The 18,338-nt window shown below is 41.7% G+C and overlaps 1 protein-coding gene across 1 annotated transcript in view; it reads right to left on the minus strand.

Moving 5' to 3' along the window:
• LOC122539786 (plexin domain-containing protein 1-like) overlaps window positions 1–18,338 on the minus strand; it is a 276,627-nt gene that overhangs the window by 2,041 nt on the left and 256,248 nt on the right. The window lies entirely within an intron of this gene.

Genomic DNA, 18,338 nt, shown 5'->3' on the forward strand with positions numbered 1-18,338 from the left:
GCCTAGTGGTATTGTCACTATGCCATTACTACACCCCAGGTTTATGCTCTGAAATGAGTTCAAATCCCCCCACAACTTTACCTAGTTTTGTCTACATGCTTTGACAGCAAAGTGGATGACTCTTAAACATCATCTGGGCAATTAGGGTTGAGCAATAAATGCTGTCCTAGCCAGTGATGCCCCACGTCCTGTGAATGAATTTTAAAATAAAATATGGATGCATTTAAGGAGAAGCAAGATAAACATAAGGGAGTGAAAGGATTAGAAGGCTATCCTGGAGTGGTTGAATAAAGTGCAATGGGAGGTGGTTTATATGGAGCGCAAACACTGACATGGATCAGCTGGGCTAGGAATTTGATACCATTCAATATCAATGTGAAAATTTGGGAGCTTTCCACTATTATTTGTCAAGGATCAGGAATGAGGTACTATGAAGGAGGATTTGTAAAACTTCTGACACTGGAATGCAAAGCCATCTGATAGAATTTTCAAAAGTCATGAAAGGATTGAGATTTTAAATATTAAAAAAAAATCAATAACTAGGGAACATCATCACCAGAAGAATGGTCTGCATGGAGAGTTTCCAGAATATAGAAAACCTTGTACTAAATTATGCAGAGCCAAGAACTTAATTTAAAGCGAACTAGATCAGTAAATTGGGAAGAAGTATAAATGGTTACTGAGAATGGGCAGGGGGCTGAGGCAAGAGCAGGTGGGGCACATTTTACTCTTTAGTATGCATGTAAAGTGTTGAATGCATGTAATGTAAGCTGGAAGGTCAGTCGAGCTGCATTAGAAGTATGGGATCTCTGCTTCTCAAATTTCTTTTTGCACTTTGTTCAGATAATCTGTCCACAGAACAAAATCCTTTACACTTTGTAATTGTAGCAGGGCAGCACATCTGATCATCTGGGTCTGTTCCTGCAGGGAGTAGTATCCTCAGCAAGCTGGAGGAGGTGGAGTCAGAGGTCATGGAGAAAAGGGTAATGAAGGAAGGAATGAAAGGCTAGGACTGCAGAATAGGAAACTTCTGAGGATGACTAGAGTACTAGGAAGAGGAATTGGAGATGGCATTGCTGGATATCTAACCAGACTGAGTGTCCACATCAAGCTCCCTGAGTTGGAGAAGTCTCATGGGGAGAGAGAGGAGCAAAGCAACAGCCAGGAGATGGAGCAGTACTCCAGACTGATTGGTTAGCATTGAAGAGTCAGGCTTGCAAATAGTGAGGCTGTAGCCACTGACTGTGACGAGACAGCTGGGAACTGGTAGTAGATTGAACCAACACTGCAGGGGACCTGGATAGACTATCTGGGAAAAAAAACCCTGTGTTCAAGAGGCTATGTTGTGTCCGGGAGGGGATTCTGGAGTTGTAGTGCTGGAAAAGCACAGCAGTTCAGGCAGCATCCGAGGAGCAGTAAAATCGACGTTTCGGGCAAAAGCCCTTCATCAGGAATACAGGCAGAGTGCCTAAAGGGTGGAGAGATGAATGAGAGGAGGGTGGAGTGGGGAGAAAGTAGCATAGAGTACAATAGGTGAGTGGGGGTGGGGATGAAGGTGATAGGTCAGGGAGGAGAGTGGGGGAAGGTAGAAAAGAGTACAATGGGTGGATGGAGGTGGGATGAAGGTGATAGGTTAGAGAGGAGGGTGAAGTGGATAGGTGGAAAAGAAGATAGGCAGGTAGGACAAGTCATGAGGACAGTGCTGATCTGGAAGTTTGGAACTGAGGTGCAGTGGGGGAAGGGGAAACGAGGAAACTGTTGAAGTCCACATTGATGCCCTGGGGTAGAAGTGTTCCGAGGCGGAAGATGACGCGTTCTTCCTCCAGGCATTGGGCGGTGAGGGAGCGGCGGTGAAGGAGGCCCAGGACCTCCATGTCCTCGGCAGAGTGGGAGGGGGAGTTGAAATGTTGGGCCACAGGGTGGTGTGGTTGATTGGTGCGGGTGCCCCAGAGATGTTCCCTAAAGCGCTCTGCTAGGAGGCGTCCAGTCTCCCCAATGTAGAGGAGACCGCATCGGGAGCAATGGATACAATAAATGATATTGGTGGATGTGCAGGTAAAACTTTGGATGTGGAAGGCTCCTTTACGGCCTTGGATGGAGGTGAGGGAGGCAAGATAATTGGCCTAACTTGGTCACAGCAAGTTAGTTCCCTCATTGCTCAACTGATTAGAGTTCAGGATTTAAGTTCTGGAACTATATCCTGATGGATCTGTAACATCAGGCAAATTGTAATCCATTGTAAATAATTCATTTTTCTAAGTTATGTTTTTCTATTAGTGTTCATAAGGTTCATTTTTTAGAATGTTTTTGTAGTGTATTTGTTTAAATCATCTGTTCCGTAAGGTTAACAGAAAGGAAATTGTAAATCATGCTGCCAATCAACTCCTCTTGCTGTTCAAAAATAAGGGGTCAACTGTTTAAGAGAGAAGATAGATTCATAGAGTCAGAGAGAGTCACAGAGATGTACAGCATGGAAACAGACCCTTTGATCAAACTCGTCTATGCCGGCCAGATAGCCTAAATTAATGTAGCCCCATATGCCAACATTCCCCAAGAAACCCTTCCTGTTCACACGTACATTCAGATATCTTTCAAATATTGTAATTGTACCAGTCTCCACCACTTCCTCTGGCAGCTCATTCCACACATGCACCGTCCTCTGTGTGAAATCATTGCCCCTTCGATCCCTCTTAAATTTTTCTCTCTTACCCTAAACCTTTGCTCTGTTGTTTTGGACGCCCTCATCCCAGAGAAAAGACTTTGATTATTTGTCCTATCCATGCCCCTCATGATTTTGTAAACCTCTACAACATCAACCCTCAGCCTCCGACACTCCAGGAATACAGCCCCAGCCTATTCAGCTTTTCCCTGTAGCTCAAACCCTCCAACTCTGGCAACATCCTTGTCAATCTTTTCTGAATCCTTTCAAGTTTCATTCTGATCTCTTTCAAGTTTCAAGATGAAGAGGATTTTTTTTCTCTCAAAGGGTCATGAGCCTTTGGAACTCTCATCCTCAAAAGGTAATGGGAGCAGAATCTCTGAATACTTTAAAGGCAAAAGATTCTTAATGAGCAGGGGTGCGAAAGGTTATCGGGGTTATATGGGAGTGCGGAGTAATTAGATCTACTGTGATCTTTGAATGGTGGAACAGATTGTTCAAACTCTTCGAGTTCCTGATTTGTATGTTGTACAAGTGCTCAGGACAAATTCTAGCCTATTCAGTCTCAGAAATGGGGTATCTTCCTCTGCCATACAGAGGGTTAATCAGGAATCAAATACATGCTTTCAAACACATCGAAAACTTATGGAAAATTAGCGAAAGGTTATTTTGTTCAGTACTGAATCATTACCTCCTCTGTTCCAGTGAAAACAACCTCCAGTCCTCTGAGCTTTGTTTTATAACACTTATTAGGCTTTCTAGGTATCACTCTTGCAAATCTTAATTGTCTATTTTTTAAAGTTCTCATAGCATTTAAACAATGAGATGACTGGAGCTGCACATAATCTCACCAGAAACTTGACCAAAGCAATCTCTCATACAGCACATACACAAAGCTCAGAATCCCCTGGATCAAATGGGATATATGAGGGAGAAAGGAACAGAGGTTACACTGACATAGTGAGATGAGTGAGGGTTGGATGGGGTCCATATGAAGCATGAGCATTAGCATAGACTTGAATATCTTTGCTTCTGGTCTCCTGTGCTCCACCATTGGCAGCAGTCCCTTCAGCTGCTGAGACCTTAAGCTTTGACATTTCCTTTCTGAAACTTCTGTTGCCTCTCTCCCATTTTCTTTTTCCCCTTTCTTAAACCTTCCCCCCCACTTGACCAAGCTTTTGGATGTCCGCTCCAGCAGATGGGGCTTACTTTCAAATGCTGTTTGATTTCACGTTGACTTAAGTGTCTTCTGATGGTTTACTATCAAAATGTTATTGTTGGGCTGTGGTTACCATGATGGTATATTTTCAATGATTTGATTCCAGATGTCAAAGTCAATGCAGGGACAGGGTGGAGGTCAATGTGAAGAATTGTGAATAATAGAGACTTGATCATTCCAGCTAATAGAACCTGGGTCCTTTTTAACATTATTGGCTGTGATGCCATGAAAGAATAAGCTACATGATCTAATTGACCTTTACATACTCTGTTTAAACTATTTAAAATAATTCATTTAGAGGAGGGGGTGCTGCAGTGTTAATGTCACTGGACTTGTAATCCTGAGCCCCAGGGTAATATTCTGCAGAAATGGGTTTGAATCCCACCATGACAGTGACAAAATTTGAATTTAATAAAAATCTGGAATAAAAAGCAAGGAGGTGACATGAAAGGTCCTTAGTTGGTAGGATTAGGGAAAACCCTAAGGCTTTCTACAGGTATGTCAGGAATAAAAGAATGACTAGGGTAGGAATAGGTCCAGTCAAGGATAGTAGTGGGAAGTTGCGTGTGGAGGCTGAAGAGATTGGGGAGACACTGAATGAATACTTTTCGTCAGTATTCAATCAGGAACAGGACATTGTTGTCAATGTGAGTACTGAGTCACAATTATGTAGAATGGATGGCTTTGAGGTATGTAGAGAAGAGGTGTTGGAAATTCTGGAAAGGGTGAAAATAGATAAGTCCCCTGGGCCTGATGGCATTTATCCTAGGATTCTCTGGGTAGCAAGGGAGGAGATTGCAGAGCCATTGGCCTTGATTTTTATGTCCTCGTTGTCTACAGGAGTAGTGCCAGAAGATTGGAGGCTAGCAAATGTAGTTCCCTTGTTCAAGAAGGGGAGTAGGGATAACCCTAGTGACTATAGGCCGGTGAGTCTCACTTCTGTTGTGGGCAAAATCTTAGAGAGAATTGTAAGGGATAGGATTTATGAACATCTGGATAGGAATAATGTGATCAAGGATAGTCAGCATGGTTTTGTGAAGGGCAGGTCGTGCCTCACAAACCTTATTGAATTCTTTGAGAAGGTGACTAAGGAGGTGGACGAGGGGAAAGCGGTAGATGTGGTGTTTATGGATTTTAGTAAGGCGTTTGATAAGGTTCCCCATGGTAGACTACTGCAAAAAATACGGAGGTATGGCATTGAGGGTGAGTTGGAGGTTTGGATTAGGAGTTGGCTGGCTGGAAGAAGACAGAGGGTAGTAGTTGATGGCAAAGGTTCATCTTGGAGTGCCGTCACTAGCGGTGTTCCGCAAGGATCTGTTTTGGGACCATTGCTGTTTGTCATTTTTATAAATGACCTGGAGGAGGGGTTAGAAGGTTGGGTGAGCAGGTTTGCGGATGATACGAAAGTCGGAGGAGTTGTAGACAGTGAGGAAGGATGTGGCAGGTTACAGCGGGATATAGATAAGCTGCAGAACTGGGCAGAAAGGTGGCAAATGGAGTTCAATGTAGCTAAGTGTGAGGTGATTCACTTTGGTAAGAGTAATAAAAAGATGGGGTACTGGGCTAATGGTCGGATACTTGGTAGTGTGGATGAGCAGAGGGATCTTGATGTCCATGTACACAGATCTTTGAAAGTTGCCACCCAGGTAAATAGTGCGGTGAAGAAGGCATATGGCGTACTGGCTTTTATTGGTAGAGGAATTGAGTTCCGGAGTACTGAGGTCATGTTGCAGTTGTATAAGACTCTGGTGCGGCCGCATCTGGAGTATTGTGTGCAGTTTTGGTCGCCATACTATAGGAAGGATGTGGAGGCACTGGAACGGGTGCAGAGGAGGTTTATCAGGATGTTGCCTGGTATGGTAGAAAGATCGTATGAGGAAAGGCTGAGGCACTTAGGGTTGTTTTCATTGGAGAAAAGAAGGTTTAGGAATGACTTGATAGAGGTGTACAAGATGATTAGGGGTTTAGATAGGGTTGACAGTGAGAATCTTTTTCCACGTATGGAGTCAGCTATTACAAGGAGGCATAGCTTTAAATTAAGGGGGGGTAGGTATAGGATAGATGTTAGGGGTAGGTTCTTTACTCAGCGAGTCGTGAGTTCATGGAATGCCCTGCCAGTAGCAGTGGTGGACTCTCCCTCATTATGGGCATTTAAGCGGGCATTGGATAGGCATATGGAGGATAGTGGGCTAGTGTAGGTTAGGTGGGCTTGTATCGGCGCAACATCGAGGGCCAAAAGGCCTGTACTGCGCTGTATTCTTCTATGTTCTATGTTCTATGTAATGATGATGAGGTAACTGTTTGTCAATTGTCTGAAAAACTCATCTGGTTCACTAATGTCTTGTATGGAAGGAAATCTGTCATCCTTACCTGATCTGTCCTGCACGTGACTCCAGATCCTCAGCAATGTAATTGACTTTTAACTGCCCTTTGGGTAATTAGGGATGGGCAATAACGGCTGACCTGTCAGTGCTGCCCACATTCAATGAATGATTTTAAAAAATCAACTGAACTATTATTAGTTCAAGAACAAAAAGATATAAATTGTTGGAGAAACTCAGCCAATCTGGCAGCATCTGCGGAAAGAATTCTGAGTTAACGTTTCGGGTCCAGGAACCCATCTTCAAAACTATTCTGAAGAAGGGACACTCGATCTGAAATGTTAATTCTGATTTCTCTCCACAGATGCTGCCAGACCTGCTGAGCTTTTCTCAGCAACTTCTGTCTTTGTTTCTGATTCACAGCATCTGAAGTTCTTTGCGTATTAGTTATTGTGCAAGGGCTGACTGTGTATGAGCAGTGATTTGATCAATTACTGTGGTTGGAGGTCCCGTGGGTAGTTAAAAATTGGATCATGATGACAATGAACTTCGTAATTACTGTGACTATAATGGTGTAACCTTAGGAACAGTGTGACTTCAGGTTAGAAGCAGAGCAGGATAGCTTGTCTGGTCTGTGTTTGCCCAGCTGTATTAAAAATTAGATAACTGAGGAAGTTAATTAAACTGACAGGAAAAAAAAACACATCTAAAGTTTTGAATAGAGAGCTTAAAAGTGGTAGTATCAAAATCCTTCCAGCCAGATGCAGGCATCCAAAATTTACCAAAATAAACCTGAAAATGAGGGATACTGGAAGTTTTGGCAATCATCTGTAGGACATGGGAAGGGATGATAGAAATCAATGGGTCAAATATGGCATGTCTCACTGTGAAGAAAACATACTCCAGTGTTCCACAGGGAGTGCCTGGGTGGGGTTTGAGTCAATTTCCCAGGATTTATAGATTAATCTCTGGATGTGGCTGCACATGCATTGGATGTTAGATCACACAGGCAGTTTTAGTTTTTTTTTGTCTTTATCAGATATAAAGATATTGGAAATAAAAACAGGAAGCACGAGAGAAGAGAAACAGAGTTAATGTTCCGTGGCCAATGTATGTTCTGGATTAGAATTATACTGGACTCAAAACATTCACTCTATTTCTCTCTGCACAGATGCTGCCAGATCTCTGAGTTACTCCAGCACTTTCTATTCTTATTTTAGATTTCCAGCATTTGCAAAAAAAATTTGGAGATGGCAAAAATAGTTTCAATGGGGAGGTGCAGGGAATCAATAATTGACAAAACCTCCAACAAATGTATATATTGATAAAACCGAAAAAAGATAGGAAATAACCATTGGGATATTTAGTTCAAGATCAAGATTCCTGAAGGAGGATTTTCGATGTGGTTAGTTTATTTATAGTGTTCTCCCAGTGGGAGGAAACAAAGTAAATATTGACAGTGCATGTTCTAGATTCATTAGTTGTTTCTCTCCCTAATTATTCACCTCTCAAGCAGACACTGATGGCTGATGCTCATGCTCAGCTATATGTTAAAGTGACCAACATTTTAAACTGAATAGATTAGATTCCCTACAGTACGGAAACACGAGCTTCGGCCCAACAAGTCCACACTGAACCTCCAAAGAGCAACCCACCCAGACCTATTCCCCTAACTAATGTACCTAACGCTATGGGCAAATTAGCACAGCCAGTCCACCTGACCTGCACATCTTTAGATTGTGGGAGGAAACCAGAGCAAGCCCAGGGAGAATGTGCAAACTCCACACAGACAGTTGCCTGAGGTGGGAATTGAACCTGGGTCCCTAGTACTGTGAGGCAGCAGTGCTAACCACTAAGCCACTGAAAATTGGCCAAAAAACAGGCCATTCAGCCCCACTGGCCAATACTAGCATTTATGCTTCTCTTTTCATTTATCAGTATATCTTTCCATTCCTTTGTTGCTTATGCATTTATTTAGCTTCCATTTATTCTTCTCATGAAGTTAGCCAATACATGCCTCTCCAACAATGGGTTGATTCATACAATCCTTTCTGTCTCTGGTGTGTATACACCTATCCAATTTCCACCCATGGATTACTGGATAATAATCAGGAGCTGTTTTCCTCTTTCCCCAGCCAGCAGCAATAACTCCAACTATACAGTTGTCATTGCTATTTTATCTGCAATCTAAGCACCAGAGTTAATGTTTGTTATTAATGCATAACAGGCACTAACTTAAACAGACCAACGTTAAAGGTACAAATTTTGAAACAAATCTCTACTAGAGATTTTCAGAATGGCCATAACTGAAAACATTCTGTAAGGGACTTCCCTGCTGCCAAAATATATGGTTTTTATAAGCATAGACCAATAATAAGTAGAACGATAGATGACTTAATACTCTACTTTAGAAAGAGTGGAAAAAGTGATTTTGGAATGAAGGAGGTTTCCTTGGAATCATCTGCCTTTGTGATGCTCGCTTTTCATTTTGCTTAAAGTCCAACAAAAACGCCAGAGAGCTGGGAATTATTAAGTTCAGAAATTGACATTTCTCAGCCTTCTGCTTCCACATGCAGCCATCACCATATTATGTTGAAAGGCAGATGTAAGTATCATGCAACAAACTCAGAGAGTGCTGGAGAGACTCAGCAGGTCTGGAACCATCAATGGAGAGAGAAACACAGTTAATGTTTTAAGTTTGGTATGACTCTCATTCATTCTGTTGGAGATTTCCAGCACACACACCATTTTGCCTTCATAGAAGGGTCATGCATGCTCACTGTGTTGCACTCTGAGGGTAGGTCTGATGCAAGGCCATGGTCAGTATGTCTACACCTGGTAAAGACATGAGAGCGTACTTTAGGGATACCAACTCATGGTAGGTCATATATCATTGGATCTCCAATATGTAATCACTTCTGTTGTCACACTTCTGTTTTTGGGTGTCTGATGCGTCCATTCTTAGTTTCCACCAATTGGTAATCAGACACTTCATTGACAAAGAAGCAAAGAGCTGTGGATGCTGGAAATCAGAAACAAAATCAGAAATTGCTGGAAAAACTCAGCAGGTCTGGCAGCATCTGTGGATAGAAAGTAGAGTGAATATTTCAGATCCAGTGACCCTTCTTCAGAACTGATTCTGAGGACCGGTCACAAAACCCAAAACATTAACTCTGTTTCTCTCTCCAGAGATGCTGCCATACCTGCTGAGTTTTTCCAGCAATGTCTGATTTTGTTTCACTTCATTACCTGGCTGGATAGTTCTTGACAGTCAATCAATTGACATTTCCTTACTTCTCTATCTACAATAGCCTTAGAACTAAAGCACAAAATCGTTCAAAGAAAATTTTAGAAAATTAATTTAAGGAGGGCCCTATGATTTTTCTCAAGAATTGGTCACATGAGTGTCCCTGAGAATAATCTTCAACTTGTAGAGTCGAAGCTCAATCCAAGAAGCATTGAAAATAGGGGCAGAAGTAGGCCACTTGTCTGCTGTTCCACAGCTCCGTTGTTCAGTCTCCAGTTCCCTCTTTCTCCCCCACACCCTTTGAACCCTTTAGCCCCAAAACATTCAATGCTTTGGCCTCAGCCATGTTTTGTGGCAGAGAATCTCACAGGCTTCCCCCACTGCCTAGATGAAGAGATTTCTCCTCATCCTAGGATATTGGCAACAATTGTAGGACATACTTTGGGGATTCTGCTATTTGTCCATTCAGCACAAGATTCACAGAATCCCTGTAACTAAACCTGCTAAGATTTAATTATCTGTGCAGCACACCGTCTTGGTATTGTGGCAATTACAACTTTCTGAGATTCTTGAGTGACAATTTCGAAAGAGATTTTAGTAATTAATTTGGCCATTGGAAGGTTAAATCACTTAATAATGATGATCCATTTCAAAGAAGACCCTCACTGTGCAGTCCTTAGTGTTGCTTTAATTTACCTCCTGAATTCCTGTTATATGCCAGGTGGAGTAAATGTTGGCACTGTTACAGGACAGACTTATATGGGACATGAACCTCATTGAACAATTCCTTTCGCCTGTATTTCATCAACCTTTCTTGGTGAATAAAACATTTCTTTCATATGCATTCTCATCATCCTCATTCATATGCCCCAAAAAGTTAGAATCATGACTCAGAGAAAATTGGTTCACTGCCAATTTCTACGAGACAACAAGAAAGAAAGAACTTGTATTTATTTATCACCTATACCTACAATCCAAAGTGCTTTAGAGTCAATGAAATACATTTTTAAGTATGGATCTTGTTATACTACAGGAAGCACTGCAGCTGATTTGTGATAAGCAAGATCCCATGAGCAATCAGATAATCTGTTGTGATGTTATTTGATGGGTAACTAGGGAAACATTCCCTGTTTTTCTGAAAATTTGTGCCACAGAATCATTTGCAGCTACTGGAGGGAGCAGATGGGGGTCACAGTTGAATGTTTCACCTGGAAGGTGACACCTCTTAAAAGTGATACACTCCTTCAGGCCTGCCAGGGGCAACTATCCACCAGGGTTCTCATGTTGCTGTGCTCCCCACTCCCACCACCCCATCACCGCTCAGTACCCAGGGACCCACACAGAAGCAAATAATCCTATCAGCAGACTGAATTCTGGGAGAAAATTACAAGTCTCAACAAGATCCCCCCCCCCCCGCCCCGGGTGGCTTCCTTCAGTCTCAATACTAATCCTCTGGTTTTTGTGTAAAAGGACACTCCCTACTGTATGAAGCTTACAACTTAATAGTGAGCACGTATCGGCCACGAAGTGAAAATTCATTGGATGTCTTTCACCTTATACTCCACTGACACCGAGAGGATTTGAATATCGGAGTGGAGATACTGCTGTAATTGTACGGGGCAGTGATTAGACTGCCCATGGAGTATTGTGTGTGCAGTTTTGGTCTCCTTATCTGAGGAAGGATGTTCTGGATATGAAGGGAATGCAATGAAGCTGTACCAGACTGATTCCAGGGAGTAAAAACCGAAAGAGCTGCAGATGCTGTGAATCAGAAACAAAAACAGAAGTTGCTGGGAAAGCTCAGCAGGTCTGGCAGCATCTGTGAAGAGAAATCAAAGTTATCTTTTCAGGTCCAGTGAACAGTTCTGAGGAAGGGTCACTTGACCTGAAACATTAACTTTGATTTCTCTCCACAGATGCTGCCAGACCTGTTGATTCCTGGGATCGCAGGACTGACATGAAGGACTGATAGGCAGAATGAGTGAGGATTATATTCATTGCAGTTTAGATTTCATAGAAACTTATAAACCTTAGTTTGAGAGGTGACTAAATTGAGACATATAAGATAAGCAGAGGGTTAGATAGAGTGGACACAGAGCCTTTTTTCTTGGATGGCGTCGGCTAGCATGACAGGACATAGCTTTAAATTGAGGGGTGATAGGCATAGGACAGATGTCAGAGGAGTTTCTTTACCCAGAGAGTAGTAGAGGTGTAGAATGCCCTGCCTACAACAGTAGTAGACTCGCCAACTTTAAGGGCATTTAAATGGTCATTGGATAGGCGTATGGACGAGAATGGAATAGTGTAGGTTAGATGGGGCTTCAGATTGGTTCCATAGGTCAGTGTAATATCGAGGGCCGAAGGGGCTGTACTACATTGTAATGTTCTATGTTCTAAAAAATTCTAACGGAACTAGACAGGATAAACTCAGGAAGGATGTTCTCAATAACCAGGGAGCCCAGAGCTAGGGATTACAGCATCAGGACTGAGATGAGGAGAAATATCTTCACCCAGAGAGTGGTGAGCCTGTGGAATACTCTAACACAGAAACTGTTTATGGCCAAAACTTTGAATGTTTTCAAGGGGAGTTAGATATAGTTCTTAGAGCTAAAGGAATCAAAGGGTATGGAGAGAAAGTGAGAAAAGGGGACTGAGTTGGATGATCCACCGTGATCATATTGAATGGTGGAACAGGCTCAAAGGGCCAAATGGCCTAATTCTGCTTCTATTTTCTATGTTTCGAAGACACTATTTGCATCCAAGAGATCCATATTGAAACTGAAGAACCAGGTTGCTATTATGTCAAAGGCTATCCCTGTGCTGCTTCCCTCATGCTAAATACTTATGTTTAACCCTGTCACCTGTATGCGATCCAACATTTCTGCAGAATGGCAGGCTTTGAACTTTGAAGGTGACGGTGGCCCTCGCTAAGTAAGTTCAGGACAGGTCCGGACCTCTGCATGACCAAGCTGTATCACTGGGGGTGGGGTGGGGAACAAGCGGAGAGCAAGGGGTCTCTATGCCAACCCTTAATATGGAGCGACACAAACAATGCTGTACATAACTGAGGAATATCCACTCTGTAGACTGAATGGAAGACTAATCAACTCAGACTCAGCAAAATGAGGAAAGGTACCACTTGGCTTCAGGGATTTGCATTGGTGAAGTAAATAACAGAACATTGGAATGATGTGTCAGATTCTATTCTGTGCTCAAATCTCAAGATTGTGATTGGAAACTACAACCTATTGATTCCAAGGCTCGAGGTAGCAATAGGCAATCGCCTTCCATGAAGATTCCACTCGGTTTAAGTTGAATCTGAATTTCATGAGCCCTGCGAGCATAGCGAGTTTTGTGATCAGTTCTCGAGCTGTGGTTCTCTGGTTAATACAATGTTGCACACTTATTTCTGCAGCGCAGATATCCTGGAAGACCTCTGCACACCATATGGAGCAACACTAAATGGTTCTTTACAAAGCTGGTTACAATTTTACCACTCAGCATGAGCAGTAATGGAAATAATTGGTTAATTAAAAGGATTTTAATTGGACTTGATTCTCGGAATAAGATTTAAAATTGAAAAAACATGAAACAAGCCCCATCAAAGCCCACTTTAGTTTTGACCACAAAGGGAGCTCCACAACCACCTTCCCAAGGGTAATTAGGGTTGTATAATAAATACTGGCCTAGCCAACAATGCCCACATCCCGTGAACAACTAAAAACAACTCATTTCACAAGGGAGAAATGATTCACTCCATCACAGATTCTCTCTGAAGAAGGGTCACTGGACTCGAAACATTAAATGTGTTTTTTTTTTCTCCATGGATGCTCTCAGACCCACAGAGTTTCTCCAACAATTTCTGTTTGTTCTTGTTCCAGATTCGATCTACTCCACTCCAATAATCCCTTAATGGAAGTTCAATCTGGATAATATAAGAATCCTAAAGGCAATGAACCAATGATGCCAGAATATACATCTAGCCTGATCCTAACCATATAATCCTCTCTTCCATAAACAATGCCCCTGGTCCTTTTCCTCGGTCTCAGAGAGAGTATTTGATTAGAAATCTGAATGTCTTGGTCAACAGGAAACTGCATTCATGTGACCCCCTTAACTCAGTAAATGTTATGGGGTGCTCCTCAAAGAAGTAGTTGGTCAGCAATAGTATTAAGACTGACAGTAAATAGTCTAAACTCATCTCCAGAACCTCCAACTCTGTCCTCAACCAGAGACTATATTTTGAATGAATTGACTGGTGATAATTTTTGTTTTCATGAGTTTGGTTGACTTATTAACCAATAATCGTTCTGAAGATCACAAGTCGAATTGCACTTGAATATATACTGCCAACGGGTCAAGTACAGGTTGTTGAATATACAAAGGCCTTTACGGCACTTGCTGGAGATGTTGGCAAACCTTTAGGACTAAATTCTTGTGCAACACAAATGTATACAGAGCAGCAAGTGTGTATTTTCAGTCTAGTTTTTACAAGTGAAAAAATGTACAAACAGAAAGACTATTGTGGATGCAGTAATGTCACCTGATTTTTATCCACTAAATTGTTTTGCAGATGAGAATCTATAAACAAAGTACTCAGAGGACAGAAGATCAATCTTGGATAATGCTGAACCCAAATTACAATTTGAAATTTAAAAAACGTTAATCATACAAAATTGATTTATATATGGTAAATAACTACATTGTGAAAGGATGAAGTTTGCCATTGGGTTGAATCTTCTTACAAGTGCTCTAAAGAGATCTCTATTGTGCTCACCCCTTACAGCTGAGCCATTGTGTAATGATACTCATTTATCTGCGCTTTGTAGCAGGAATGAAACTGATTACAGCTATGTGCCATGCGCTTTTTAGAAATGATGATGATATTCCACTTCACAATATGGTTTCACCTCTCCCAAGGAACATGGTATAAAAAAAGGGCCACTTGAATGTGCATCACTTAGGGATAAAGATGCTTGAGAACACCAAATAATTGGAAAGTGACAATATATAAGAGAATGCTATGTTGGTGACAAGCTCTCTTCCCAGTGTGTGCTTCTAATCAGAGTTACTATGTGCAGCTTCACGGGTTGAATTTAAATGGAACAAATATTCATGTCAATCACTTTTCTCTTCAGATCACAGCTTGAATCACTGCATGTAAGTCAATTTCTTAAAAGCACCAAATCTAGCCCAGTGACAACCACAACGCTGATTTCAATGGGATGCAAGCTAAGGCACTGTATTGTGTCTTCTGCCTATTGTTATTGTAGTAATGCAGCTTTCAGAATGATCTTTGTGTCTGTATGAATATTGTAATCCAATTTAACTCCAGATTAATTTGTGATCATACCAACATATTTTATATGCTTACACATGATACATGGTACTGCAGAAGGCTAGGCAGCACAAGCAGTCCATGCTGATCTATATGCTTCTGGTCGGCTGGATGGCTAATTTTAGATTAGATTAGATTACATTACAAGTGTGGAAACAGGCCCTTCAGCCCAACAAGTCCACACCGCCCCACCGAAGCGCAATCTACCCATACCCCTACATTTACCCCTTGCCTAACACTATGGGCAATTTAGCATGGCCAATTCACCTGACCTGCACATCTTTGGACTGTGGGAGGAAACTGGAGCACCCTGAGGAAACCCACGCAGACACAGGGAGAACGTGCAAACTCCACACAGTCAGTCGCCTGAGGCGGGAATTGAACCCGCCTCTGTATCTATGATTCAGAGCAATGCCAATAGTGTGGGCTCAATTCCAACACCAGTTGAGGTTATTATGAAGGATTCTCCTTCACAACCTTGCCCCTTGTGTGATGACACTCAGGTTAAACCATCACCAGGCATGGCTTTCCAAAAGGAAAGTGGGACTATGGTGACTCTGTATACATCATTTGATGTTTCTCACATTTTCTCAGCTAGATACACCACTTTCCTTTAACTGCTTCAACTACTCTCTGTAGGAGTGAGTCCTATATTCCTACCATTTTTCTGGGTGAAGAGGTTTCTCCTAAATTCCCTAACTTTGATTTCTTGGTGACTATCGTGTATTTATAGCCTCTAGTTATGCTGTACCACACAAAAGGATAAATTCTTCCTGTAGCCACTCTGCCAAGGCATTTTCATCATTTTAAAGGTCTCTCTCAGGTCAGTCCTCAGTCTACTTTTCTCAAGAGAACAGAGACCTGGTCTGTCAATCCTTTCCTGCCCACATGTTTCTTCTATCATCCTGTAAATCTCTGTACCCCCTCAGTGTTTCTATATTGCAATGATACTATGGTTTTAACAGGTGTATTTTGTCCTTTTTTTAATGAAGAAATGTTGAGATCAGAGGTGCTGATCTGACTACTTCAAAGCCCATGAGCAAACAGCTTATGCGGCCTTGGGGTATTTTTTCAAAAGAGAAACGATAGATGCAGCCTGACTGAGTGGAGTCAGGCTCCCACAGAGACAGGCCAAAGTGAGCACTGCAGATGCTGGAGATTACAGTCAAGATTAGAGTGGTGCTGGAAAAGCACAGCAGGTCAGGCAGATTCTGCGGAGCAGGAGTGTCGACGTTTCAGGCCCGAACCATTGATTTTCCTGCTCCTTGGACGCTGCCTGATCTGCTACACTTTTCCAGCACCGCTCTAATCTAGACTCCCACAGAGGCAGCAATTTTAGTTTGAGTTTTTCAGTAGCAGTTGTTGGGGCCTGGAAGCTGGGTTTGGAAGCTGTGCTACATCTCTCCCTGCTACTCTCTCTCTCCTTGAGTTTTCCCTTGATGTTTTTTTCTCCTGGACTGGAGAATTGCCTGTAAGACAATCGATTTATTGAGTTTTGTCTTTTACCAAGGGTATATTTATGGGATGTTCCTATATTGGAACAGTTAATTCAGAGTAGTAAACATATTTATTATTTTGTTAAGGATTTCAACAGAGTTACAGTTAAGCCAGTTCTTTTCTTTTATGTTTATTTTGTCTGTATTTAATGACAGTGTAAAAAATAAAGTGTGTTTTGCTTAATGTCGAGTAACCAATTGAATTACATCTAGAATGCAACCACTTACACTTATTTTTGAAATAAGAAAAAGTTAGGGCCTAGATCACCTTCTGAATATATTTTGATGGAGTTTGGTCTGATCCATAACAATATCCTCCTTATTATATGATAATTACAATATTGAGATGTATGGTCCAAACAATCTTCAATGCTGGTTTACGATTACACCACTATTTTTCAAACCATAGCGCATGGTTTGCATTTTTAAAAGTTTGCTTTCCTATTGCTCTGGTTTGGCTGAGGAGAGATTCCGAACCAAAGTAAATGATGAGCCTGTGGGATTCTCTGCCACAGAAAGTGGTTGAGGCCAAAACATTGAATGTTTGCAAGAAGGAGATAAATAGAATTCTTAAGATGAAAAGGATTAAAGGGAGAAAGTGAGAACAGGAAACTGAGTTGGATGATCAGCCAGAATCCCGTTGAATGGCAGGGCAGACTCAAAGGGCAGAATGGCCTACTCCTGCTCCTATTTTCTGTGCTTCTATGTTTGTATGTCATGTTTTCTGAAAGAGAAGTCTCCAGCAATCATTATCAGCTCCACTCCCAGATACAACCAAACTAGAGCAACTGGAAAACAGACTTCTAAAAATGCAAACCAAGCGCTAATCTTTACATTTTGAATGACTATGAAATAGTGGCAATTATTGTAAACCAGCATCGAACCTTGGATGGACCATATATCTCAGTACTGTGTCCAGTTCTGATGATCGTATTATAAAAAGTATATTGAATGGACCAGACCCAAACTCCATCAAAATATATTCAGAAGATAGTCTAGGCCCTAACTTTTTCTTATTTCAAAGGTAATTGTAAGGAGTCCAAAATGGCCCACCCATATGCTTCGATGATGACCCTTGGTTCTGAACTTAGACCTTTTATTTAATATTGTGAATATTAATCATCTACAGGATAAGGCTTCTCACAAGGGTCAGGGGCAAATCAACTCCCAGTAGTCAGGTAATCTTCCTCTGTTGATGCAGACTGTCTAATTTACTTTCTTACACTCACCCTTTACATGACAGAAAAGCACACAATCTGTAGACTGTCAGTCAATGTGGCATTTTATAAATTCCTACTTTGGAAATAAAACCAGTCTGACTCCAGGATGAGATACAAACAGACTTGAAACATGGCCTCACATTTAAAATGCACTGTCTCACCTGAGGTGTCACCTTTATTCTAGTAAAACCTTAAGTTATCGTGGGACAGCGACTTGAAAGAAATACTGGGATTTACGTATTAATCAGTCGAAACCTGCACCTCCATTCTAACTGATAAAGATTAATTAAAGGCTTGTTAAATACATTTGCATAAGTTGTGCGATGCTTTGATCTTTTACCTATAAATTCTGTGTCCGATGTGTTCTTTCTCACCAGCTGCTTGAGGAAGGAGCAGGGGCTCTGAAAGCTTATGACCTTTAACCTGTGGTCCAATCTATGATGATACATTGCTTTAAATGGAGCAAAACATCCCATAACACCTCATGGGACCTCCTGCCTTCTAAAATGCATCATGTCTCCAAGGAGCAAAACCTTGGTCAAAGAGGTCGCTTATAAGCAGCACCTTAAAGGAGAAGAGAGAGAGGCAGATTAGGGACAGAATGTGAGAGCTTAGAATTTAGTCAGCTGAAGGCACAGTTATCAATGGTATAGCAACTAACTTAGGGAACTAACTAACTAACTTACTAATTAACTAACTAAGGGAACCTACAAGGAACAATCATTGGAGGGGAACAGATATTGTAGAGGGATTCTGCTCACATTGTTGACAGAGATCAGTAGATTTCTTTCAAACTGAATCTCAAATTCTCAAATTGAGACTTGACAGTACCTAGGGA

The sequence above is a fragment of the Chiloscyllium plagiosum genome, unplaced genomic scaffold (assembly GCF_037043375.1).
Source record: "Chiloscyllium plagiosum isolate Xiang-an unplaced genomic scaffold, Cpla_swu_hap1 HiC_scaffold_32, whole genome shotgun sequence".
Taxonomy (NCBI): Eukaryota; Metazoa; Chordata; class Chondrichthyes; order Orectolobiformes; family Hemiscylliidae; genus Chiloscyllium; species Chiloscyllium plagiosum.